Here is a 27,950-nt window from a genome sequence, read left to right as displayed (position 1 = left end):
TTCCCTCCATTTTCTTTCAGATCAAGCTGAGAGTTGTTTTTGTTCTTCAGTGAGTCTGAAAAAGCTAACCGGAGAACAGTTACAGATGCTATCCATTAAGATCAGCTTCCTCCCTTTAGCCACTCAGATGAGGCATCCCCCACTCCTCCCAACCTCGAAGACTGATTACCTTCTGCTAACCTTCCTTCAGACAGTTGCTCTAAAGAAGGTGGTACGGAGTGGAGGAGGGAGGGGAGAAATCGCGGGGTGGGGGAAGAATGAGAATCTGCTTCAGTGCCTCGTTATAGATAAATTTCTCTAGACACTGCAAAGCCTTAGATCTTTACAAGCCTCCCTCGGAGTGTCTTTGTTCTTTGTGCAGCTCACTTGCAAAGCTGGCATGTGGAATTGTGTTTTATTCAAAATGAACTGAAAGACAGGATGTACCTTACCATTAGAAATATGATGGGCTGTCAGCCCTTTCCCCCAAATTCTATCAGATCTGTACAGTTCTTAATAAACGAACAGACAGCTTATTAACCAGATGGTACAACAGGAACCTTGTTCTGTCGTAAAGTTTTAAATCGTGTTGTTTTTAACAGGAATGCAGTTTATCTCCACCTCTTCTTTGGGAATGGGAAATGAGGAGGAAAAAGTGCATTTTTTATGATTGAGGGTAATATTAATAAAAAAAATTCAGCTATGTCAAAAGATAAAGCGTTGGGTAGCCTACAGAAATATTACCAGGCACTGAGAAATGAACTGTCTTTGCCAAGGGTTAAGAGAACACTTAAAGTATTAAGGGAGCTGTTAAGCTGGTCTGTTTCTTTTAATGTTGCCTGGTAAGTAAGTGTCATGTCTAACAGCAAACGGCTATCGTCTTATAAACAACTTAATTTTTTTCAAGTTATGTGATCTTAATAAAAGTTGTATTTATTATGTGGGATCTACACTGACATTTCTGTTCAGTTTTCTTTCTACTTCTAGATAAACACATCTGGCCTTGGTAAGGAAACCACATCTCTGTATTTATGTCACTGTCTACCGTTGTTTTCGCTGTACATGCATTTAAAAATGATATTTTAATACTGTCAAACCACTTCATGATATCCATTGTGTATCCCCCAGTTAGTAGAAGTGCCTTTCTAAGGAACAGATAAAAAATGCCCAATTCTCAAAGGCTCAGTAGTCAAGGGGCTATGAAGCTTTTCACCTCTAAATGATTCACTGGTTGAAATCCATTCTAAGAAAAGCCTGGTCCAGACTTGAAATTTAGGTTGACAACTGTGGCACTTGGGTGTGAAACATCCCCATCACTGAGCGACTAGCTATGCTGACCTAACCCCGGCTGCAGACGCAGCTAGATTGATGGAAGAATGGTTCTTGTCAACCTAGCTATCCTCACTGAGGGGAGGTAATGTCCCTACAGGAAAAACCCCTTCTGTTGCCATAGGCTGCGTCTGCACTTAAGGGGTTATGCCAGTTCAGCTATGGTGCCATATCTATTCTGCTATAATCCCCATAGCCTAGACATGGTGATAGTAACCAAATGTTATCACTATATGACTGTTCTTAGGTCTTTGTGAAATGATTGTATGGTTCTGATTCCATTGCTAGTGGTCAGCTATCCATGTCACAGACACTACCATTGCAAACCAAGGAGCCTGTCTGTCTTACCAGGAAGGTTGAAGTTTGAATCGGACTGAAGTGCCTTATCAGCGCTGTCAGTGGTTCCCTTACAATAATTAAATAATACATAGTAATACATTGCATTTACACAGCTCTTACCATCCAAAGCTCTCCATATGCTTTCCAAACAATTGGGATGAAACACTCTGTGCTGCACTGTAGGTACCTGTGCGTTACATTTTCTACTAAGAGCTCTGCCTCCATGACTGCCAGTTTGGCAAGCCAAAGGGGAAAATAAATGTTCACCCCATACGAAATTATTCTTCTGTCTCTGGGAAAACCCAGACTGCTTCTTGAATAAAATGTGGGGTTTATGATACCAAATCACAGCCCCCAAAAGGCTTCTGTTACTCAGGAATAACCATTTGCAGTCGGGTCAGCCTTTCTCTGTCAAGTGTGCACTGCTTTGAACTGTTTTCTGGTAGAGTCCTTGCTGGCCTGGACCTTATACTAAATAATATGCTTGACCTTAAAGCACAGCTGTGTACATGCTGCTTTATAGGTCTGCTGTGTGAGAATTCAGGGGTAACGTAAATTGAAGAGGAAACATTGTTTTGCATTTTGTGAGGCTACAACAAGGTTAAGATCCATTTCTGTTTACACAGGTAATCGTTGAACTGTCTCGGATTGTTCTCTTTTTGTCCTTTCCATCTACTGTATTATAAATTACTGTCATATCTATTTGGATGCATTGGCTAAATTGAATCCGGCATTTAAAAAAATACTTTGGTTGATATTAACACAATCATGCATTTAAAGTTCTGCCTGGCTTCCCTACCTGCGGTGGTTTCCCAGACTTCTAATGTCAATGCATTTTCCTTCTGAAATAACTGAATCACTGGCTAGCTATATGTGGTCATCCAAGAATTTTGTTGGGTTTGAGAAGCACCAGCAATTATAACCATCATCTCAGTTTTCCAGTGTTACTGGGACTGGCTGTAGTCAAGAAGGAGGACCATGAATAGCTAAAGTGCTGTAGAATGAGTGTGTTTGTCAGGTGTTTTGCCACATGCAGACATGTTGTATGTTATTATGACAGTGGTTATTCTAGAGATCAGAGGGAGGAGAAAAGAGTGTACATCCTGAATCAGGAATTTATCAATATCAAGGTTATTTCCTCCCCTTTTTCCTCTCCCTCCCCCCCCATTTGTCCCTGTGTTTAGATTTAGTGTAACGTATATAAACATGTTCATATTCATTTATGATTTCCTTATATTTTTATCCTAGACTGTCTTACCAGTATACACTAATTTTTCACATCCATGTGCTTCCTGGATTGAATTACTTATTCCATATAGATTGTCCCACCATAAAGTTCAGCTGAAGCTTAACCAGGCCTCTCTGATGGGTGTGCCAAGGTGACTAGCAAATATACCTTGAAATCCAGTATTTGCATTGGCTCAGGGAGAGCAGGAAAGCTGCAGATTTGGATGTGGTGCCCTTCTTGGAATTTGACTCTGGTTTTGTTTACAGTACACAGTTCAGTATGTGTTAGTTTCCTTAGAGTTGCCATGCTGGAAAAATCATTAGAAGTGACGTCAGTCAAACAATTGCAAACTAAATTTAGTGGGTTTTTTTGTTTGTTTTGTTTTGTTTTGTTTTAAGTCAGCCATCTCCCAGTGCAGTGGCTGGCAAAGCAACCAAATGATAAGCAGACTGCTTCTGGGCTGAGACTCCCCTATTGGAAATCTTGGGTGCTGACATTGATATTGTTGCTAATGGGGTAGCAGTATTCTTATTCCAGAGCTCAGCAGCTCTAATGCTATTCTTTTTATTGATCTTATATTTAACTCAATCTCACCCTAAACAGGTAGTATCCTCTTACTCCTACATCTTGATAAGATCTCCTGTTTTAAATGCTATTCTGTTCAAAGTGATTAACTGAATGTGGGCATGTATTTCATATAGAATCTTAGTGGAGTCTTTCAGTAACATTCTAATGAAAGGCAAAATCCTCATCAAATAAGTAACGTTTCCCACACTTTCCATTCAATATAGCATAGTGTTACTTTTCTGTTCTATTAATAAGAAGTAAAAATGATGTTGCTGCTCTAATTAAAACTGTTCTCCACCCCATCCACTGGTCTGTTAACATTGATCAACTTAAATTGATTAGTTTTCCTCTTATAATGAGCAAATAACACATGAAATAAGTTTTCCCGACATCTGCAATTTACATAGTGTGGGCACAAACATGTTCAGACTTGCATATTTGTTTTTATTTCAGTAGCACTGAGAAGCCGCAGTCAGGAATGGGGGAATGGATTGTGCTAGGTACTGTACAAACACACAACAAATAGATGGTTCCAGCCCCAAAGAGCTTACAATCTAAGTCTTAAGACAAGAGACCACCGATGGGGATACAACAACAGATGTGGGGAAGCACAAGAAAATAAAATGACAGTGCTGGTCACCAGGTTATGCAGTGGCCTCATCACACCAGCCGCTTATCCATTAAATACACCCTACCTGAGAAAGTGGTTAGGGAAATGATTACATTTTTTTTTATGGGTAGATGTACAATTTTTTTTTTGCAGTAAGCAAATGTATGCTTAATGAAGCATCTCCTTTTCAACATAACCTCTCTGCTACTTCAATATAATTGCTGACTTTGAGAGAATGGGGGTTTCCAAACTGCACCAGGCCCATAGATGGGACTCTTGCCCGTGGTTTGTTGTACATAAACTGCAGAGGGTACAACTCCATTGTTATGTAGACCCCCATGAACTACAGAGGGCGATTTATGAATGTCAACATGGGTTGCACTGGGAAAGTTCATGGTGCCAGGGTTTTTTGCCGATCGGGAATCTGAATTCATGGACAGGCTCAGATACTATTCCTACCAAATGACATTAACATAAATAGAGCTACTGTACCCACCATTATTCTGGAGGATCCCACAATACACCCTTTTAGCTTGGATTATGAAACTGTATCCCGGTTTAAGAGGCCCTGGAAAAAGATGGCTTAATTACACTCTCAGTTCAGTGTGCTTTTGGCAAATTGAAATCCTGTTGGCGATGTCTACGGACCTGTTTGTAATCCAGTATCATCAATACTGTATGCATTACTGTGGCTTCTTGCGCTCTTCACAATCTTTGTGAAGCCAGAGGTGAACCATTTCCTCCTGAATGGACCTGTAACAGCAAGGGGCTGCTGAACTGGTACAGCCAGAAAGGGCACCTACCACAAGTGGAGCTGGATGCACCCAGGCAACAGAGGTTAGGGATGCTTGATGCTCCCACATCATGGACTTGCATGGCCCAATGGAAGAGGGGGAATAGTATCTTTATGAATGTGCTTGTGGGGCGTGGGAATGGGTCTCCTTGATTGTGGGTGGTTGATTGCAAAGTACTTTGTGAATAACATGATCACTTATCAAATGTGGGTGGGGGAAGTTAATTCACCGTATAGATTGATGTAAGGAAGTGATTGATGTCTGGAGTGATGTAAGCCACTGTATTGAAGAATAGTGTTTGCAAAGTAATTACCAATTGTCCCTGATCATGTGTTTAATTTTATTATTTTAAATGCTCATTGTGATACAGTGATAACAATAAACTGTGGTGATGAAATAAAAAGTTTTATTTATAAACATGGATTAAAAAAGTACATCACTCACTCATTGCCAGGCAAGCCATCTGCCATTACCACACTGAAACACCTATAACAACAGAACCTTAAAAAAACAAAAAACAAAACAAAAAAAAAAACAAGCGCATGAAGATGTGCAAACACCTATACTATCTGCAAAACAGAAGCTCCCTACCGTTGCATGTCTTCTAGCCCCCCATTCTCTTTTCTCTTCTTTCCTTGTTTGCCATGCACTTGGCCCTGGGGAGGGGGATGGAGGCATCCACAGAGGAGGGGGTCAATATGGAGGACTTCAAGGGGCAAGGTTGCCCTTCCCAGTCATATATGGGGCCTGATTGCATGACTCACTCAGTAATGGAGTTTTCCAACCAGTTTCTGGATTTCTTCATTGAGTACTGGTAGGGGATTCAGGCTGTGGTGTGGCTGATGCAGCAGGAGTCGATACTCTTGCAGCCAATAGTGAGATGAGCCCCATAAGCAGCTCTTTCTGCTGAGCTCTGTCGTCCTCTCTTAGCCACTGTTTCTGTTCCAGGAACTGCAAAGCAAGTGCCTGTTCCCTTGCTGAAACTCTCTCCTCAAGCTGTGCAACCAGCTTGAGCCTTTCTTCTTACCTCTTGCTATGCCTTTTTTTTAGCCGCAAGTCTCTCTATCTTTGGTACTTGTCCTGCTTGGCCCTGTTCAGAACTTCAACCATATGTCCATCATGGAAATGCTTCCTCTTGGAATGATCCGTGAAGGAATGTTGTCCCAGACTTCTGCTGCAGTGTGGGCAAGCTGTGACGGTACTGCAGCCAGTAGAGGTTGAGTAGCCAGGAACAGGGCAAAACAAAGACAAGGTTATTGTCTTATATAGCTCAGTGGAGGAGCACAGGATAAATCCCTGTTAAATTTCAAGGCTATAAATTGTTACTTTTCCAAACTGAACTTCTGTACATTGTGAGAGGGATGCTTCAGACCACAGAAGCTACCTGAACATGGCCTGGTTAATAGCAGTGAAAGAAGTGCAGAGACAATGGTAAGTTTAATATTCAAACTGTTTTTTGTTTTCTAAAAATTGCAAAATTACTTGAGTTTGTGTGGGGAGTGCTGCCTGTGGCTGTGCTACAAAACCGTTTTCTATCATTTCAGGACTTCTGCATTTTGGAAGATGTAACAGTTCTTGTTGTGCCTGATTGCCAAAGGGAGATGTTATTCCAAGTTGCTGATGGAAAACCTGTAGTGGATGCAACCCAAGTATTCAAACGTATAATGACTGAACAAAGCACATCAAGAGTGGAGTGAGCTGGTCAGCTATTGAGTTGAGCCTGGAAAATTTGCCCTTCCCCATAATGTGACTATCTATCTAGAGTTCTTGCTTCAAAAAAAATTTGCAGCGCTCAGCCCCCAGAATTGGGTCACAATTTTTGATGGAATCAACGGGAGGATGCATTAGCTTCCACATGGTTGAGACTTATGGTTATAGAGACATGCAAACAGTGGAACTCCACAGCCATCCTCCTTACTCCCTTCCCTCCCCCGCACCACATTTGTGCCAAATTCAACTGGGGTTTGAAATTTTGTCCAGAAACGATTTGGTCACCAATGGACCACTCAATAGTGTAACGAGCCACATGGTAACAGTGAGTCGAGGTGAGGGGAGGTGGAAATGTTTTCCATTTATAATCTCATCCATTTCAGTTCAAGGCAGTTACAGCACAGTGTACTTACAGGCATGGCAATGTAAGGTTATTATTTTTAAGAAACAGGAATGCCCTAGCAAAAATGTATGCCATCTCAAATTAAAATTCCCTTTCAAGGCATTTTTACTCTTTTGCATTTCGTGGTCACCATTTTAATGGGGAGTGAGGAGCGCCAAGCTGCTGGTGGTATATAGTCTGGCATTAGCGGATACATGTTGCTAGGTGAGGCCTCTAATTTTGCATTGGTTCATAGAATGGAAATCCCTCCCATTACTGTGTTAATAAATATTAAAATGGAGCCAGAAACTTACTAGGCTCAGGGGCAGCTCCTATCCCTTCCGTGTCTGCTGCAGTCTCTGCAGCCAGCTGTTCCCTAGAGGGTGGGCATTAAACAGCTCTTCTGAGTATGGTCCCAGGATGTGCTGTTGCTGCTTCTGCTCCAAGACCTCCTCTGAGTCTGGTTTCAGCACCAGAGATTTACCAAAATCTGGCTGTGCTCCCATGACTTTGAAGCAGGGTGCTTTGCAGAAGACTTCTCTTCAATCTCCATTACAATCACAGAAAGCTCTGCTGGTTTGTTAGCAGCTTGGTGTTCAGAAGACAATGGAAGGGTTAAACATTGACCTACTGGGCTGCTGCACTACACCAAGGGGGGCTGCTCCCATTTCCCTGGAGTCTGCTGGAGTTCCTTGGGATAGAGAGGACAAAGGAAGCTGGCCCATGGGATTGTGGGTTGCTTTTGGTGGACTCCCAGGGCCTGAGTCGGGGAGATGTTTACCCTACAAAGCAATAGGGCCTGAACCCTGGGTCCCAGCTTGGCTTGGGCTCGAATTCTCAAGCCCCCGAGGGTTCAAGGTCCTTAGTTCTGAGCCCAAGTGGGAGAGATTTAGTGTTAGGGCTGTTGAATCTCCATAAATACTGAGCATTTCTGGAAAAGCAGACCATTGTATTGTGAGAGCTGTTCCACTCACGTTACCTCCTAAATAGACTGGAAAGTTGACTTGTTAAAGAGGTTAAAGAAGAGGTCTGTTAAATGATAGTTTTGATACACAGACAAAAATCTTAATTGCAGTGCCTGTCAATGGAATTTATTGGTCATGTTTTAAAAGAACTTTTTTCTTCAAAAAATACTATGCAGGTCATTTTTCTGCTGTTGAAATAATACTTAATGGACATTACTGTTGGTTCTCTCTTGACAAATTAATGTCAAGTCTTTTGTATCTCATGCATTGAAATAATTTAATTTGCCATTGTGTGTGTGTGTGCGCGTGTGTTCTCCCTGCTACCACCATTAATAATAATTAATAATAAATTCCACGTTATTTCTTTTTTGTGGATTATTTGGTGGAGAGCAGAAAAGCAAGCAAATATGTATCAAGAAAGTATTGGAAAGGAACAGTATCATAGAAGAGTTTCTGTGTCCATAGTTCAATGAAAACCAAATCTTTTCCCATTTGTATTGTGAAATAATTTAATTTTAGTTAATTCATGAGTATTTCGTAGCAAAAGTCAGGTTCCAAGGTTAGGCATTTCAGGTCAGTCTGTTGTTGAGTGCACTTGTATCTGTTGTTGAGTGCATTCTTGTGTCCAAGGATCTCAGAAGTTCTTTTCAACACTCCTGTAAGGTGGATTTCACAAAAGATAAAATGAAACACAGAGAAATTGTACCACTTGCCTAAGGGCATGCTGTGAGTCAGTGGCATAAGTAGGTATACATCCCAAGAGTCCTGACACCAGCTCCCCCAGTTGCACCAATACAAAACACTGCTTCCCACAATTATACCTTTTAAAAAAATCAAACGTAAAAACCACTTTAAAATCTCTCCGTGAGATACTCTTTGTGAGTCTTTCAGGTGTTAGAAAATGAATTACACAGAGATCATAGATGCAATAAGAATGCCCTCTAGGAAAAATAATGCAGCATCATATACCTCTGTGGGCTACAGTGAAGATGGAGGTGAAGCCTGATGACTGTTGCTGATGAGAGGTTTCAGAGTAGCAGCAGGCGCATTCTGTCCAAAGTAGGAACTTTTTGGAACATCCCCCCTCAAGCCCTTCACATGTGCATTTATCTTGATGATGTGCTGAATATTTCAGGCAAGCCAGGGACTTCTTGTTCTAGTGCCCGGATTCATTAAAATATAGCATCTCCTCCTAGGTATTTTAAAACATTCAGGTTTTGAACAGCCTTTATTTTCCATATATATATATATATATATATATATATATATATATATTTTTAAGAAAATAATGCACAATATCGGCAAATAAATGCCCTGTTCAAACATGAGACAGACTGTAGAAAGGAAACCACTTCAGTCTTTCACATGGAAAATGTGTCTCTGTACCACAGGGAAAATGAATTGTATGTTAAGATCACAAAAGCAAGACTTCATTATGATTCCCATCAGCAGAGGGGATCTGCTTTCAAGCACATATATTTACATTTATAATACACAGGGGATGAAGGTATCAATTTTTTCCTCTAAGGGGAAAAAATATAGTGTCATTCTTAATTAGGGTTTACACTGAACCTAAATCTTGCATTAATGAGGGTTTCTGCATTAACACCTAGTGCTAGTGTACAATGCATGAAATGTTAAATTATATTAAAAAATAAAACATTTCTGTTTTTACTTAGGATACGTTTCAACCCCATATCTCACAAATGCCATAGTATTCTCAGGATAAAGCCTTATGTGTATACACTATATACCAGGGGTGGGCAAACTTTTTGGCCTCAGGGCCACATCGGGTTTCAGAAATTGTATGCAGGGCCAGTTAGGGGAGGCTGTGCCTCCCCAAACAGCCAGGCATGGCTCGGCCCCCACCCCTTATCTGACCCCGCCCCCCCGCTTCTCGCCCCTGATGGCCTCCCTGGGACCCCGGCCCCATCCACCCCCCTGTTCTCTGTCTCCGGACCCCACCGCCCCTAACTGCCCCCCCGCCGCCCCATCCAACCTTCCTGACTGCCCCTGGAGATCCCTGCTCCATCCACCCCCTGCTCCCTGACCGCTCCTGGAACCCCGCACCTGACTGCCCCCACCGCCCCATCCAACCGCGCCCGACTGCACCCCCGGCACCCATGCCCCATCCAACTACCCCTTCTCCCTGACCACCCTCGGAACCCCTGCCCCCATTCAACCCCACTGTTCCCCGCCCTCTGACTGCCCCCACCCCTATCCACACACTTGGTTCCTGACCACTCCCCGAATTCCCCTGCCCTCTATCCAAACCCCTTGCTCCCTGCCCCCTTACCGCGCTGCCTGGAGCACCAGTGGCTGATGGCGCGGCTGCACCAGGACAAGGAGCCGTGCCGCCCGGCTGGAGCCAGCCACGCACCGGGCAGCACAGAGCGCCAGGTCAGGCTGGGCTTTGCAGCTGCGCTGCCCCAGGAGCTCGCAGCCCACCGCCCAGAGCATTGCATCTGCGGCTCAGCGAGCTGAGGTTGCGGGGGAGGGAGGACAGCCAGGGAGGGGCCAGGGGCGAACCTCCCGGTCCAGGAGCTCAGGGGCTGGGCAGGAGGGTCCCGCGGGCCATAGTTTGCCCACTTCTGGTATATACAATACTGTCAAAATTTAACTTCACATCCCTGAAGTATCCACAGAATAGGTCCAACTCTAGTGGTATAAATTTCCCACAAACATCCTACCAAAGATCATCAATCCTGACTTCAAAGGTACCTGCACCTTAGGGTGTAATGATGATTCAGTCTCTATTCCCATGCAGTCCTTGGCGTCTTGGCTGAAACAGTAAACACATGTCTTGGTTGTGGTGTTGGTTTCTTGTATTGCAGATAGCTCTAACTAAAAGTTGACTGAGATCACACACTGATTCACGTAGGCCATGAAACACCTTTAGAACAGTCACAATGGCTGGTCACTACTACTTCTGAAACATAGACCAACTTTAGGCCAGTGAAATTAAACCAGATAAGTTCCATATAGCATTACCAAACCCATGAATCATCTTAACCCTAAAATAAAATTATCAGTACCATTATATTGTTCATTTCCTTGTGGTGGTTGAAATATATATTTCTTATTTTCAACCTTTGCTTTTCTTTTTATAGGTGAAAAACTTGTTTTAAAAAATAGACATATATGTTTTATTATTTCCTCCATGATTCAGAAATCCAGGATATGCACATTATAGAAACAAAGAAATGTAGGGTTAGAAGAGACTTAAAAAAGCAATCCCACCCATGCTGAGGCTAGACTAATTATGTTGGCATGCCTGGTTTTAATGAATTTTGACAATCAAGGTCTTTGTCTGTGTCACCAAATATTTGGCGTTTGAGAGAGATATGCTTTATATTTCATGGGGAGCTGGTTCAGTGCAGAAATATTTTTCATTATATGCTATGAAAAATACACTTTAGAGTTTTGTACGTCAGAGAAATACGTGTTTATAGTTAATTGTTTTATTAAAGGAGTCTTGGTTATCTTTAATGGAAAAATCAAGAGAGAATTTCAAATTAAAAACTACTTTGTTACACTTCAGTCTAACTATAGGAATGTTTGAACAATTCCCCCGTGTAGATTTGTTGTTGATATGAACTCTGGTCTTGTAGATGGAAAAGTTTTCAGGAAAGTAGCATAGAGGCGGCCCTTGTGTCAGACATGGGTGGAACCTGAAGGGTTGGGAAGAGCTGGCATGAGGTTTTTTCTTGTGTAAGAGCTACATGTTGCTGCTGTGTTGGAGCGCCTTGTTTTGTTTGTTGAAAGTGTGTTTGATGTAACACTTGGCAACGCATCTGCGATTAAAATAGATAGTGTATTTGTGTAAATAAATGGTAATCTGTAAAATGAGAATCATTTGAGGTACCAAGACAGTCATGAATAAAAAGGCACATGGGAGAGCAGAGGAACAAAGATTATGACTAGAAGCACCACCATGGCAGGAAAGCTGCTTACAACTCTTTTGCCTCCTAACCTGTTTATGGGTGTTGGTCCCACAGTTACCTCCATTGCAGGAGCAAGGGCTTGGATGTAATTTTTAGTGAAGTCTGGACTATAGTAGCATTTGATAACCACTCTAAAGAGCTTTTACTGAAGTGTTAGCATAGGATACTTCAGCTTGATAACGAATCACTGTTATGGTCTAGACTTTAGTACAAATTGGAACCATGTTTCTAACCAGATTACGAGACAACTGAGTGGTAACCAGGTTAACATGGCGGTATTTGTTCAAGACAGGGCCTAAAAGATCACATTGCGTGTAACCTGGCTGCTGCAAGTCATTAAATGTCATCATTCCAACCATTCATGCCCCAGGAGATTCCACATTCAGTTGTCTGGACGCCCTGATAACTCACTGATACTTCTGTGCATTAACTTGTTGGAAAGTATTTATGTATGGAAATATAGTTCAAGTACTTGTCTCTAGTTATGATTTCCACATTTCTTCTGGAGGTTTTCTTCATCTACATGTTGATAGTAGTGGGAGTCAAGCAATAATTTGTAGACCCACTTGAAAATTTTTGAAATTTCAATTACATTTTTCATTAAATGCTTGAATTTTGCTGACAAATGGGACAAAAACTTTATCAAGCTTTTGACTCATTTTTTGACTAGCTCTCATAATTTGATATGATGTTAGATTGATGGGTCACTTTTTAACAGAGTGTAATTTAATCTCATTGGTCATTTTTTTCCTCTTTGATGTCACACTGACAGTGTAAATCGGTTAGAGACATCCCCACATTTGACTTGCATGCCCGCCACTGAAACTTAGACTGGTCTCGAGTTATTAGCTAACTCTGGAGGAGTCAACTACATTCTTCAGATATTAAATGATAATTGAGCCTCTACTGGTTAATCTGAAATTGTCAGCCTAAATGTATTGTTTAGTTGTACAGTCTGAGAAGGTTAGATTTTTTTAAATTTTATGTAGCAATGAATTTGCCACCATGGAATTTTATAAATGTCTCCAAAATTAAAATTGATCTTTATTTTTCTGGCTCTGTCTGGTTATCAGATGGAAGGAAATACATACTGTATATCAGCTGAAGTATGACTTGTTTTAATCTTAGGCAGCTCTTCTGATGGATTCCAGTTATGCTAGAGAAGATAAATGGTGCAACAGTTAGAGAAACATATAGCCTTCCACTGAATTAGTCTTTTGTAACATAAGTAAATTATCCAGAAGGCATTCATGCACAGCTCTTTGATAATACAGGTGTTTAAATGGTAATAGCTATTGGAATTCGAATGGGAGTGAAACAATAAAGTCATTAGGGTGTTACAATATGAAATTAAACTATTGCTATTACTGAGCAATATTATTATCTTAAAGTCTGCAACTGTACACACACAGCAAATGAAAGCAATGTAAAAGCCCTCTAACTGGAGTTTACATTAGGATTTAGTTTAGCCATGGTGTTTGCTAGTGCTATAATATTTCTATTAAACAGTATTTCTCAGCTGATAAACAATAGAGTAAGATAGAAAGGGCAAAATGAGAACTATAGGACATTTAGCCAAGTAAATCTCCTCCCATAAAATTCCATTCTGTTGCTGAAAATGTGTATAGTTGTGTGTCATGGTTAGGGAAAATCTAGAGTGTGAAGAACTCTGTTGTGTGTAGGGCATAAGCTTTGTTAATAGGTCATAAACAAGCATGCATAACTTATTAAATACTGAATAAATCAAGAGGAAGATTTTTTTAAAATGACAGTATTTTAAGCTTATAGGAGCATATAGAGGAGGTAGCTTATAATGGGAGAAACTATTATTTACGTGCTTTGTGGACACAATTATTTTTTCAAAGCCATTTGCACATGAAGACCTTAGTTCTGTTCTACAAAAGGATCCACTAGCATGTAGTTCTGTGCCCTGTGAGAAGCTGCATGGATCTGTGCTAGCAGAAGTCAATGCAGGGTGGGGGCCTAATCTATATAAGGGACACACAGGGAAAATGAATTTAAAAATTATGTTCTTTTATGTTTAAATATTCCCTGCAGCATTTGAAATCTGAAACTTGCACCATGGAGCTGCTGCTATTATGCATTATTAATGGTTGTTGCTACTGTTAATCAGTTAATCAAAACCAGAACATGCAGATAGACTAGTTAATTTTAATTGGCCAAACTAAATGAAGTATTATAAGTAAGCAGCACAAATTCTTCCAGTTATTTATTATTTGTGTTACAATAGCACCACAACTAAGATCAGGGTGCTAGTTGCTGTTCATACACATAATGGTGAAAAGTAAAATATATACATACACACAGCTACCTCGATATAACACGACCCGATATAACATAAACTTGGCTATAACGTGGTAAAGCTGTGCTCCGGAGGGGCGGGGCTGCGCACTCCAGTGGATCAAAGCAAATTCAGTGTAACGTGGTTTCACCTATAACGCGGTAAGATTTTTTGGCTCCCGAGGACAGCATTATATCAAGGTAGAGGTGTATTTATATTAAAAAAGGCAAGTACTCTTTTGTTAAAATAACTTGGGTCAGACCTTCAGCTGGTGTGAATGGTTGTATCTCCATTGTCTTCATGGAGCTATAACCATTTACAGCAGCTGAGGAGCTGCCCGTTTTGTTTCTTAAAATTAGGAAGTTTTCAGACTCCAGATTCCGCTAAACATTTTAGCAATAATAATCCAATGAATTGCAAAATTCAGGAGTAGTTTTTCAACACTAAGGTACTTAAGCATGTACCTACCATTAATCTTGTGAGTCAAGTCAAAGGTCTACTCACGTGCTTAGGGTTTGGCCCATACAGCACCTAGCACAACCAGGTCCTGGTATGACTAGTGTACCTAACTCGGTGTTACCACAATACAAATGATCTTAATGCTTAAGCACATTGCTGAATCACGGCTTAAATATATGCAGTCCCATTTTAGAATATAGCAATTCAAACTTGTTTTGTTAAAATGTTTTTTGGTGAAGGATTTTTGCTGTGGCTCTTGTTTTGGTTACGTTTGTTGAGTAGGGAGATGTTTCTAGCCTTTTTTCCTTTCAAATTTTCTTCTCATCTCTTCTCGTTTATTTGTGATGTTTTTCATTCAACTTCGTTACTGATGTCCTCCGTATGCCGTTGTCTAGTTTTTTCGTATGCTTTTTTGTTTGATTAGTATAGTAAAGCTGAAGTCATTTCTCCACAAAAGAAGAGAGAGAAAATGAATCCTGTACTGAATAGTTTGCCAGGCCTGAACAATGTTACTCTGGGTGGATTTTAAAGCTAGTTTGTCAAGCTAGCTTGAAAGTTTGTCTGTAGCTCCTAGCAAGCTACATTCACCATAATTTCATTTGAAACTATTATTATTTTTATATCTAAACAGTACAGATTTTCATGTGGACACTGAAATTAAAAAAAAAACAACTGGCTATGTAGACCTATAAGTACAGGTAATCTATTCAACCTCCCTATTTTCTTCTAGAAAGTAAGTATTAAATTAATTTGTAAGCAATTGTAGCTATTGCTTTTAAACCAAAATATATTTTCAGTGGGATGGTTCTACAGAATGGGTTTGTCTGACATTTTATCCAGAGGGTCATAGCGTTGAATCTTGACTGAGCTGGCAGGAGATGAAGGACTATATTTCAAGGTCTGAAATGACAATAGTTCTATGTTCAAATACACTGAGGTTGTCTTGATTTATATTGCTGTCTTCCTTGCGTAAGCAGTGCCTGCTTTTTGGTATTCTGTCAGTAACTGAGATCACTGAGGTAGTCACCCCTTAGAAATGAGAATGTTTGTTTGAAATTGGGAGAAAAGGAAAAAATGACTATATATAAATATGTACACACAGTCATCTGTTAAAATTTACTCTTTGTCTGAGCTTTGGAGCTCAGTCAGGTTTTGTGACTTTGTTCCTTTGATCTAGGCACAAAAAGTTAGAAATAAAAGGGTGGGGGAATGGGAGGGAGAGGAACTAGAAAAGGCATGCCAGCTAGTGCAGCTGCAGGTTTTAAGCTTTGTAGGGGCTGAAGTAAGGCTGTTGACTGTCAGCTCGCATGAAGAGCCAGAAAAGAACTGACAGACGTTAACATGACTACTTTCTTCAACTGTAGAAGTGCAAAGGAATGAACACAGATCTTGACACACATCTTCCTCTTCCTTAGGTAGTCTTACAAAATATATTGTTAGTCACTAGGTTTCCTAATTTATCAAAGCCAGCTCCCTTGAAAACAGTGTGATATACTAGTTAGATCCATCCATATAGGCCTTATATTTGGGAGCCAATTAGAAATGGCAGAGGTTTCAGTGTGGAGACAATTGTGTGTATTTTGTAGGCCTGGCTTGACATGAGTAATTGGACACGGGGGGTGAGGAATATTTTTTTTGTTTTCAGGAATTTTAAACAAGCTAGTGGCACAGTAATTGTTGACATTCCAAACTCTGGTACTATTATAGCATTTCATCAAATGTCTATAGCTTCACAAAACCTGAGTCTTTGTGCACACTGGCTATTTAAACCAAGGAGAGTATCCGCTACCTTCACACCATTCAAAACTTGGAGTATGATTCTGTAACCCTTACACACACACACACACACACACACACACAATTTACTTAATGAGAGCTACTTTGTTACTCACATGTGTGAGGCTTGAAAGAGTGTATGGAACAAAACTTGAAGGTAGAAAAACATGAGTCTCATACAAATATTCTTGTTCTACATAAATCCCACTTCATTTTCTTAAAACAAAAATGGCATGAATGTTTATAAAAGAAATAAAACCTTCCTGCCACCAGCACTGCCATTCTGGAGTGAAATAAGAGGGAGGGAGGGAGCGGTTACTTGATTAAGTGTAGAACTTGTAAATTGGAAACATGATGTTTCCTTTCTGAATTGTAAAATCTTGGACTTCATCTGAGCTTGGAAAACTGGCTTTCCCTTCAGGAAGTGTTTGCTCCCTACTGCTCTGCAAAAACAGTGGAAAAGTGAAACATTTTCAAGTCACTGTTTCCACTGTAAATAGAAGAAAAACTATGTCTCGTTTCCATTTTCCACTTTGTTATTACTGGGGATCTCAAAGTCCCTTTTTTCTTTCCAGAGTGAAGTCCACAAGGGATATAAAGGCAATTAGACAAGAAGCTGTAGTATAAAAGCTGGGAAAAGGCTTTCATTTGGGGTGTGTGTCTATAACTAATCTATCAAAGTACTAAACTAGTTTCTGTTGTATAATTATTTTTTTTGCGGCGGGGGAAGGCTGAGTTAGCAAGTGTCTGTGTTTGCAAATGTCCCTTTAAAATGTCCCATTTAGTAATAGACTTGGAGTAACAATACTCAACTGCATATCCCATGCAAATACTAAGTGGATTGAATAAACAGCCTTTCCTGCTGTTTGTTGCTCTTTGTGGGAAGATTCCCTATTTCTTCCTTTCTCATGAAACAGTTTTTTCTCTTCTTCAATTTACTATTAACAAAACCAAACTAGGCAAGATAGTTTACAGCATAGGTATGAAAAATGCATCAAATCAAAGAAATATTTCTGCCTGTACTGATTTTATTCTTTTCGTGGGTGAGTCATGTTGTTTGTATACTGAATTGATCCAAGCAAATTTGGTTCCTATTTTATCAATAATACTGTCTTTCTAGAATTCCCTTTAAGTACCTTCCCTGTATTTCCTACACTTCATAAGGGGTGTTTTTGGGCTCGCTAACCTGTAGCTCCAATTTACCTGTTCAGTACTCAGATGATAGTGTAATGCAGAAAAAGTTGGTGTTTTAGATTTATTCCCTCAGTGAGTATTCATGGAAGTTTGTGTTTTAAAAAAAAACAGCACATGTTGATTGTATTTTAAAGTAAAGAAGCAGAAAGTAATAGGGGTTAAAGAGAAGCTCCAAAGAGTCCATTTTCAAGTCAGTGAGGTATAAAATGTCATATTAATAGAAAAAAGTAGGAGCACAGCTGTTGCTTTCTGGTTGTGACTGCATTTTACTTCTGTTCTCAAGGGAGAAGTCTTTAAAACATAAACATAACTGCAGAAGCACTGTTGATTAATTTGGCCAATGCTGTAATTATTGCTAAATATCAGTGTAACTCTCTCTCTTTTAGTCACACATCATGCTTTAACTGGTACTACAGAAAACCTGATTATATTACTCTGGCATTCTAGGGGGCTGTTAAGCAGGAGTCTCCTCTCTTTTGCTCTAAAACTCATCTAAATGGAAAACACATTGTCTTCATTATATGCCAGTGTTGAATGAACAGAGTTACCATAGCAACAGCCATCTGAGGCCTTGCTGATTTCAGGCCAGTGAATGGGGTAGACAAACAAAGTACCTTCAAAACCAGAAGGGAACAATTGCTATTCATTCAAGCCAGGTTTAAGATCAGCAAATGTCTTTAGCAAGAGAAATGTAGATAAGAAAGTATCAGACATGGACATAGAATAGTAACAGAAAATTATCATAATCTTAAACTTTTCTGCCTGGTGGTATAGCATTAAAGACTTTTTTTTTAAAGTAATTTTTTTAAGAGAGCTGAAACAGACAACTATGATTTGTCTACACAAGCTGGTGTCGCAGTTTCAGTATTTGCAATTGCATTGCACCTTCTTTATAACCCCAGCAATCATGAAGCCAAGCATTTTGAACATTTGAAAGAAGGCACTGTTATAACCAGGGCAATTATAATGTCATTGAATGCGCTGTAGAACCAAGGTAGAGTAGTCTCATTCAGAAAGCATATTATAATAGAGGAGCTCATTTTGGGGTGGGGAAGGAATGTATTTTGAGTTCTAGATTATGACCAAAGATGCTGAATTATCTGACTTCAATCTTCTGCCTCAGCGATTTACTGGAAAACTCTTCAAGTTAAGTCCAAAGTCCAGATGCATTTGTCTTATCATTCTCTTGTTGTTAAATGACTGTTTTGTGTATAAAATGGTTCAAATAGTCAACATAAACCCTGCTTAGAGTTAATACACACCACATAAATGCCTTGATATAATACAAACAAATCAAGGAGTTGAGATAAATGCCTTGATGTAATAAAAAACAGACCAAGGAGCTGAGTGTGAAATATTCATATTGAATTAGAAATGGTGTGTGTGTGTGTGTGCGCGTGCGCGAGAAAATATTTTTCTTTCTAGTTATAGGAAGAGATTTAAATAAACACTGGTAATGTTATAACTACAGTGGTATTTGGTAGTCAAATGTTGTCTAATTTATAGATGGGAGGGGGGACTGTGAGATAGAAAACAAACATTGGCAGATTGTGTATGCTATTGGGAGCATGCTGTAAAGATTCCTGCGGGAGTTGCAGATTTGAGTATAGACAGTGAGGAAGGGGTCCTTGCTGGCTTCCGTTTCGGGTCTAACAGAATGCAGTAGCTGTAGTATATAAAAGTATCACAGGCACTAACCAGTAACCAGGCTCAGCAGTAGAATCAAAAGAACAGGCATTTAGTTCAGAAATGGGTCTGCTTTTGAGTCCTTTGTACTTGGAAAGAGTTGTTATCTCAGGGACTTGTCATCTTTATCTAAAGTGGCCACTCTTGGCAGGAGGTTATCTTGAGAGCTAAAACAGACCCCTGCATCCCACTCTGGAAGGTATCCAAGCAATTTTTTTTAATATTAGGTAGGCTTAAAAAAAACAGAAGTCTCTCCACATGGTACCGCATAGGTAAATCAGATGGCATGATAACATAAACCACTTGCTATGACATTTGGGGAGTTGGAGACAAGGTGCCTTTGTGAAAGAGAGATCAAGCTCCTCACTAATAATAGGAAAATTGTTATCTTGGGAGGCTTGTCTTGAAGATGGAATCTGTCAAATTTTAATTAGTTTTCCTTCCATATTTCATAGATTCTGTATGTCCGAGGTTAGGGGGGAAATCATAATTAGTAGCCAGACACAGATTTCAAAGAAGCTTTCCAGCATAAATAGTGATATAGTACTTGTAGCATTCTAATTACTAGCTATATACAGGGGAAGTATGATGTGGTCACAGGTTGTCGTTGTCAACAAAGACAAATTCCATTGTTTGTTCAAGTCTCCCATTAAAAAGCATGTGAATCTTGTAATAAGGTGAGTGTTTATGAAGAGGGGTTTTTGTTAATGTAATTGGATTCTTAATTAAGAATAGAAGTTAAAAAAAGCACATAAAAACCTTACAAGAAAGTAGTGAAAATGGAACTTAGGTGACTTTGAACTCAGTAAAGGAATGGACAATAATGCTGAAAATACTATAATGACATTAATAAAACAATGGTACATCCTCACCTGAAATAACGTGTCCTGTTCTGGTCACCATGTCACCAAAAAGTTGTTGTAGAAAAGGATTAGTGATAAACTGAGAGAAATAGCAGATTGGGACTGTTTAGTTTAGAAGGAAGACACCTAAGCTGGGATATGATAGACGTGTACAAAATAATGAATGAGCTTAAGAAGGTAAATCAGGCCCTCCTGCTTACCCTCTCTCACAATACAAGAAGGGTGCACAGTTCATGAAACTGAAAGGCAAAATAATTTAAAACTGATAAAAAAATGCACTTTTACACAATGCATAATTAACATAGAACTCATTGCACAAAATTATTAGTCAAAGAATTTAGCTGGATTCAGAAACTGGTTAGACATTAATATTAATATGGATGTGTACAGTTACATTAGGTAGGATGTTTGAAAATTTGAGTTTATATAAAACCACAAGGCTTATGCCATTCTGTCTGTGATGGTTTCTGCTCACCCTCCCTGAGGCTTATTCTACTTATTCTAGTATTGTCCACTACAAGGTTTCTTACACCTGCTGCTGAAGTTTGTGGTTCTGGTCACTATTGAGACATGATACTAGACTAAATGGCATGGGGAGGTGTGCGTCACAGTTACTGGGTTAGCTGCATCGCTCTCCCTTCGCAGGGTCTCACCAAATTTACCCCCACAGGTGTTCTTTGCCATTTCTGGGATGGAATTCTGCAGTTCACCCACTCTTAGAGCAGCACATGGGTTACAACATGCTGGGTGTAAATCAGGTACATTATTGTGATAAACCACGAAAAAGGAACCAGTGGTTCAGTTTTAGCCACTAACAAATGAAAGCGCTGAACAGGTCAAAGGTTATTTCTATGAAAGATTGCAGAACATCCTTGGCAGAATCAGTAATTTGACATTGTTATCCTCATCGGAGATCTAAATGCACAGGGTTAGTTGTTATAATACTGGGGATATGACCGCATTATGGGCAGATATGGCATCCCCAGGGCAGGTTGCCAATGGGTAATGTTTTGTTGAACTCTGTAGCCTGTGCAGTCTTTGCTTTGGTGGTACATTATTTCCACACAAGGAGAGTCATAAACTCATGGTCATAAACATGATGGTTTTATCCAGAAACAGCTCATGTTGTCATGAATAGACACTGGAGAAGTTCACTTTTGGATCCGAGGGTGTGTAGAAGTGCCGATGTTGGAAGTGATTATGATCTTGGGTTAATCAAAATAAAACTAAGGAAGGTAACACCACGCAAGGCGGAGGATATGTATGATACTAAGAAGTAAGTAGATCCAGCAGTTGAGGCACATTTCAAGCTGAAACTTAACAATAGATCTGAAGAGTTAGACACTGATGGAGGACAAAGAAGAAAAATAGAAGTTTTTCAAAGAAGTGAGTGTGGATGCAGCTAGGACCACAGTCGGGCTGAGAAGATCTAAGAAAGAAGAATGTCTCCAACCAAATATATGGAGGCGTGGTGAAGAGAGGCAAAAATTAAAGAAGAGAATTCTACAAGAATGAGAGAGCAGTAAAAGAGGTATTCTGCAACAAGAATATTGCAGACAAAACCATGGAACTTAAAAGATGAACCAGAAAAGATAAGAAAGAATGAATGGAAAATAAAGCAAGAGAATCTGAGGAGACATAGAAAAGAGGGAGTTCTAAAAAGGTTTTTCTAGTTTCTAAACAACAGAGGTCATAGTTCTCAAACCATTGTGGCACTTGAAGACTCACGATGGTATACTTTGTGTTACAGAGGAAGGACAGAGAGCCCGATGGATGGAATATTTCCAGACTCTGCTCAGCCAGTCAGAACCACTAACACACTTTGAGAGAGATGTGAAGAAATAGAGGACTTATCTTTATCACTAGACGTAATCACCTTTGAGGAAGTAACTGAGGGCATAAACTGACTGAAGAATGGTAAAGCACTAGGCTGTGATAAGAGAGATGCTATAATGTTAAAACTTAGAGAGGAAGTGATGGTGAATTAAGCGTGCAGGTTGTATGGACTGTTTTGGGAGAAGGCGATTTCTCCTAAAGATTGGAAAAGAGGTGTTATCCACAAAATTTCTTAAAAGAGGGGAGAGGACCAGCTTATTTGTGATAACTGGAAAGGGATGACATTCTTATCTCTTCCTGTAAAAGTGTGTTGCATTATCATTTTTAATAGGGTGAAAACTGCTGGTGATAGTACTCTGGTACTCAGAGAAGGACAGGCTGGATTTCACGCTGGTAGGTCATGTTGAGACCAGATTTTCATCTGGAGATGACTGATTGAGAAAGGCTTAGACTCCCAGCAGAAGACGTTTTTTCTTGATTTTAGAAAAGCGAGTGATACTGTCCACAGAGAAGCACCTTGGAAGATCCTGAGACACTATGGAATTACATCAAAGATGATTAATTTGATAAAAGTTTCATATGATGAGTCTGTGTGCTACATCAGGACAGAGTGGAGACACAGAATGGTTTAAGATTGTTATTGGCGTATGACAAATTTGCATACTGTCCCCACTTCTCTTCAGTATTGTCATAGACTTTGTGATGAGAAGAATGATGGCTGCTGCCAAGACACTGGTGGTATTCAGGCAAAAGATAAGCTGTGAGACTTGGATTTGGCAGATGATATAGTCATACTGGATACCAAGTTGGATGGAAAAGACTCTTCATGAGCATAAAAGCAAAAGCTGCTAAAGTGAGACTTTAAATCAATATGCAGAAGACCAAAGACATGGAGATAGGCGAGAATGTTGTTTACATTGGTGTATGTGTAAATGATGGAGAAGAGTACGAAAGGGGTTTGTTTGTCTTGGAAGTACAAAGCTGCTAAAGGCCAGCTCACTAAATAAGTGAAGGCAGGAATCAGTAAAGCCAGTGGATCGTTTCTCCATTTGTCAAACATCTGGAAGCTTAAGAAGATACATCCACACACTAAAATAATTATGGTCCTTCCAATACTATTGTATCTCTCAGAAATATGGCAGACGGTGGAAGTGCACAACAGGAAGCTGAATGGGTTCCACCAGTGTTAAGAATCTTGGAAACATATTGGAGAGATTGTGTAACCACTGTGGAAGTGCTGCCCTGCATGGATTAACAAACTGTGGATTCAGTAATTAGAAAGGAATGGCTTTGGTCATTTGGTCATGTCATTGGGCTAGCCTGTGGCAGAAGCACAAGGTACATCTTAGATTGGATTCCACCTAGAGGACAGAGAAGGCGTGGAGGACAAAGACGGACCTATCACAGGACAATCTAAAAGGATGCTGCTATCATCGAGAGAACTTATGATGCAGTCAAACATCTTGCTGTGGACAGACAGCTGTGAGGAAAATGGCTTTGTGCCACTAGGCACAAGAGATGCTAAGTTCTCAGTCTAAGTACCAACAAGGCTTACTTCAGTAGTTCTGACTGGTGTTTGAATTGTACTGGTGACTTCTCTTTGGTCTAGTGCAAAATATACAGGGATTACATAGACTTCCCAGACAGTATTGTTTAATGTTACCCGTAGGACTACAATATTGAGAGACATGGGTTCAGCACAAAAAGAGACCTAACCTCATGGACCTTACGCAGCCTTTTAGCTTCTCCTGGCCTAGATCAGTGGTTCTCAAACTTTTCTACTGGTGACCCCTTTCACATAGCAAGCCTCTGAGTGCGACCCCCCCTTATAAATTAAAAACACCTTTTTTATATATTTAACACTATTATAAATGCTGGAGGCAAAGCGGGATTGGGGTGGAGTTTGACAGGTTGTGACCCCCCATGTAATTACCTTGTGACCCCCAGTTTGAAGCCCTGCTTAGAGAGCCTGCGTACCTGCAGCTCCTTCCTCTATCCCAGTTCTGTATCAACCTTATGGAATGCTGACCACTCCTCCTCCCCCTTCTTTTCTGCCAGGACTATCTTTTATCTGGTCAAGATCCTTTGATCTTTAGGGTCTCAGCCATTGAGATAGCCCCATTGTTCCCTCAGTTGCTTTGCAGTTGTGTACCTGAGGCTGCTTTTATCTGTGTCATTGTTTCGCTTTTTCTGCTTGATTCTTGCAACCCCATTACAGTCTCCTTTGATTAAACTTTGTGCGCTCAGGCAGGCAAATTGATACACCAATTATATTCATAAGAATAATGCAGTTATCTCCTAGTTCGTCACATTAAGCATTTTGCTTGTGGTAGATCGGCAAATGTAATGTGCTGTGGTCAACTGTATTGTCTCTTAGGCTACGTCTATACTACCCGCCCGGGTCAGCGTGTAGCGTTCGACTTCTCGGAGTTCGATATATCGCGTCTCATCTAGACGCGATATATCGAACTGCGAACGCGCTCCCGTCGACTCCGGAACTCCACCACCGCGAACGGCGGTGGCGGAGTCGACGGGGGAGCCGCGGACTTCGATCCCGCGGCGTCTGGACGGGTGAGTAGTTCGAACTAAGGTAGTTCGAGTTCAGCTACGCTATTCGCGTAGCTGAACTTGCGTACCTTAGTTCGACACACCCCCCCCCCCCCCAGTGTAGACCAGGCCTCAGACTAGAAGACTTTAGCACAGTTTGGAGGACACCGTTTGGTCTAACATGCTGCAGCCTGCAAACACAGTTGATTGTGTAGCGTAGATTGGACCTTGACTGTATACAAGTGACCAGCTTGTAACTCATGTCTTCAGCAATTCACATGTTCTGCTTGTTTTGGCACTGCAGCATTGGCGCCTCGATGAGCTAACTCCCAATGAATACAAAAGCAGACTACAACAAAACAACTTGATAGATTCACCTGCAGCAGCTTTATGTGTCTTTAGGGGTGTGATAATGGGTCTGTAGCTGGATTATATTCAGTTGATGGTGCACTCTTAGTTAGGTGTGCAGTTTTTGGTTTTGTTTGCTTTACTGAAACGGCAAAGATGTTTAAATAGATGAACATTTAAACATAACCTTTAATACTGTGTTTTTCCTGGTGATTTAGCAAGGGGCTACATGGTGCAGTTACTGGAGGACAGAAAATCATAACTTTGGGTAATGAGTGATGAACATTGTAAGAAGAGCTAGCTTTCTAGAAGCAATTTTAAAGGGTAGAAGTGTCTCTCATTTCTAAAGGTGGCCCGTAAATTGAATACCCTCACCTTTAGCAGTACATGTTGACTATCTCCCAATAGCCAAGCTAAGTGAGGCAATTCCACACACTCCCATAAAATCACTTTTCTTTCCCTAGGTTCTGTGACAGCTGGTCTCACTTGGTTCACTGTCTCCTACTTCAGTATAATGTTCCAGTGTGCAGAGCACTGATGACAATTTCAGCCACCATAGTCCCCTGCTGAAACACAGTCCCTTATTTGGAGGGGTTCATTTGTGTTCACTATTATGCTGTATTGCCCAGATTAAAAATGGCTGACTCATTACTCAGAGGGGCTCCCAGTTTGATGTGTTGTTATCAGCAATAGCACATGCTGGGTTCATCACAGAATGAGAGCCGGCAATCTTAGAGGGGCTGCTTAGCTCACTATAAGGTAAATATTAGAGTGCTGAATGCCCCGGAGACAGTCTTTTGGGGGTAGTTGCTAAAGATGCAGGGATTTTCACAATTCTCTTTACCCTAGTAATTGCAATGAATTATGAGCATCGATTTAGGTTATGCTGTGACCTAAAATGGAGAGGTGGTGTACAGGTAACATTATTGTTCATAGTATATTAGTGCCAAGTGGCCTCAATTAAGATCAGGGTCTCATGGTGCTAAGCACTGTTCGAAGGCCTAGTAAGAGACAGTCCTGAGCCCAAAGAACTTATAGTCTGTCTAGGTAAGACAAAGGGTGGGTGGGGAAACATACGGGTGGAGAGTTGAAGTGATTTGCAAGTAAGTGGCAGACCTGGGAACAGGGCCCAGGTCTCCTGACTTCCAGTATCATGTCCTAAACACTAAACTACACTGCATTCCTGGCAATTAGGACATCTTAATTAACTAGGGTGATGCTGCAGGACAGATGGTGCCATATAGGGCTGCCAACCCTCCAGGATTGGCGTGGAATCTCCAGGAATGAAAGATTAATCTTTAATTAAAGATTATGTGGAATACGTCCAACCAAAATTAGCAACCACAGTGCCATAGTAGGTGAATGACACTCACTGGGAAAGGAATTGCTCACTCAGTGAGGTAAGGAAGAATTGCACAGCAAGTGGCTCAAAGGCTGAAGGGAAGGAGTGACCTAGCCTCCAGTGTTTGTTGTGGACAAGACACATACACCATGGTTGGTACTCACGTAGGCAGGACATTAAAAAGTTAGTGATTTACCTGCATCTTTGGACTGACCCACTCTCTTTTTACAATCCGCTCTAAAGGATCTGAACTATCCATCGCAGTTTCTCCACAGGCTGTCTTGAAATACAAGTTAACTGGAGATTAAAACCTGTTGGCTAAAATAATTTTCCATTGTTTGTGAGGACCTCTTCTGACTCCCTTTGTTGGCTCATCCTCTTTCTTCCAGCATATGCACTCATCCATATCTGCTGCCACGCCAAAGACAGTGCAAATCTTTGAAAGGTTGTCATTTTTCAGGAAGTGAATTACAGGCTTCAAATACAGATAGAAAAAAAATATAATTAGAGTAGAAGTTTCTTTCTTCCGTAAGGGAATACAGCCCCCCTAGTTTTATGTGTAGTTTTGTATCAGTGTTAAGTGAAACTTCAATAAGCAGCAACTTACAGTAAATTTTACAAGGAGGATGACAAATAGTTTAGGCTCAATATTTAGTATTTTCACTACCAGTCCTTCCAAGACTGACTATTTAAATCTCAGCTGTGTATGTGACTTTCAGTGCCTACTACATAAAACCCTAGTGGCTTTGGTTTGTAGTGGTTGTAGTATGGCTGTGGCCATGTTTACATGTCTGTAGCATCATTCGTCTGTCCTTCAAGCTGGATGAAATCTGAGGCACGATATTGATATTTAATGATGTGTAAGACATAAAATGGGCCTACGCACACGTATATCTCCAGCTGGTTATAAAGGAAATGGATACCTACTGAATGGCTAAATTTAAATTAAATTATAAACTTCCCTTATTCGATTGTTTCCATTTTTAAATGACTTTAGTTCTTCTGATAGGCATGTCATTGTAAGCTCAGGAGACTGAAGTGCTCTTCATCCAGAGAACAAGAACCCAAGTACCTTAACCCTGATCTAAAGGGCCTGTGTGACTGGGGTCCTAATGGGGGCCAGCTATGATCACTCAATTATTGAGCAAAGAATGGGGCAGACAGACTCCAAAAGACTGGTGGATATGCCAATACTTAGATTTACCAAGCCAGCATAAAACAGCTTCTTTATCACCTCACTGATTACTCAGAAGTCCAAACACTGTTCCCTTAAACTTTAAGGCTTAAAGTGATCCATCATATAAAAGAAAAGGTTCTACTAATCCCAAAGGATCGGACACATTACCTCCCAGTTTAATGAATGCTTCAGATCTTACCTAAATACATCCTACAGCCAATTCTTATTAACTAAACTAAAATGTATTAAAAACCAACAGAGTATGGTTAAAAGATCAATATACATACAGACATGAGTTAAATCCATTGAGGTTCAGATTCATAGCAGAGATGGTGAGCTTTTAGCTGCAAAGAGTTCCTTTAAAATTTAGTTAATAGGTTATAGTCGAATGTCCAAATATCATATTCAGGGCGTACCAGTGTAACTGAGACCTCAGTCTTGCGACTCAAACTTCCCCTGATGAAGCTTAAGCAGATCTGAGATTAACAGGATCAGGACCCAACGGTCTTTTTATACATCCACTTGACCACACAGTTCTCATTAAACAATAGGCTTTTGATGTAACCTTTTGCT

The 27,950-nt window shown here is 40.4% G+C and overlaps 1 protein-coding gene across 15 annotated transcripts in view; it reads left to right on the top strand.

Annotated features, from left to right (window-relative positions):
- Positions 1–27,950, top strand: part of ZMIZ1 (zinc finger MIZ-type containing 1) — a 486,685-nt gene that overhangs the window by 203,483 nt on the left and 255,252 nt on the right. Inside the window, exon 1 of one of the 15 annotated variants that reach the window (XM_039547304.1) lies at positions 114–208. The exons of the other annotated variants lie outside the window; for them this stretch is intronic. The gene's annotated coding sequence lies outside the window, so the exon portion shown is untranslated. Of the gene's footprint in view, positions 1–113; positions 209–27,950 lie in introns of those variants that run through there. 15 annotated transcript variants of the gene reach the window in all.

This window comes from Mauremys reevesii, linkage group 7 (assembly GCF_016161935.1).
Source record: "Mauremys reevesii isolate NIE-2019 linkage group 7, ASM1616193v1, whole genome shotgun sequence".
Classification (NCBI taxonomy): domain Eukaryota; kingdom Metazoa; phylum Chordata; order Testudines; family Geoemydidae; genus Mauremys; species Mauremys reevesii.
The sequence above is the reverse complement of the archived record's forward strand: the minus strand, read 5'-3'. Positions and strand labels throughout refer to the sequence as shown.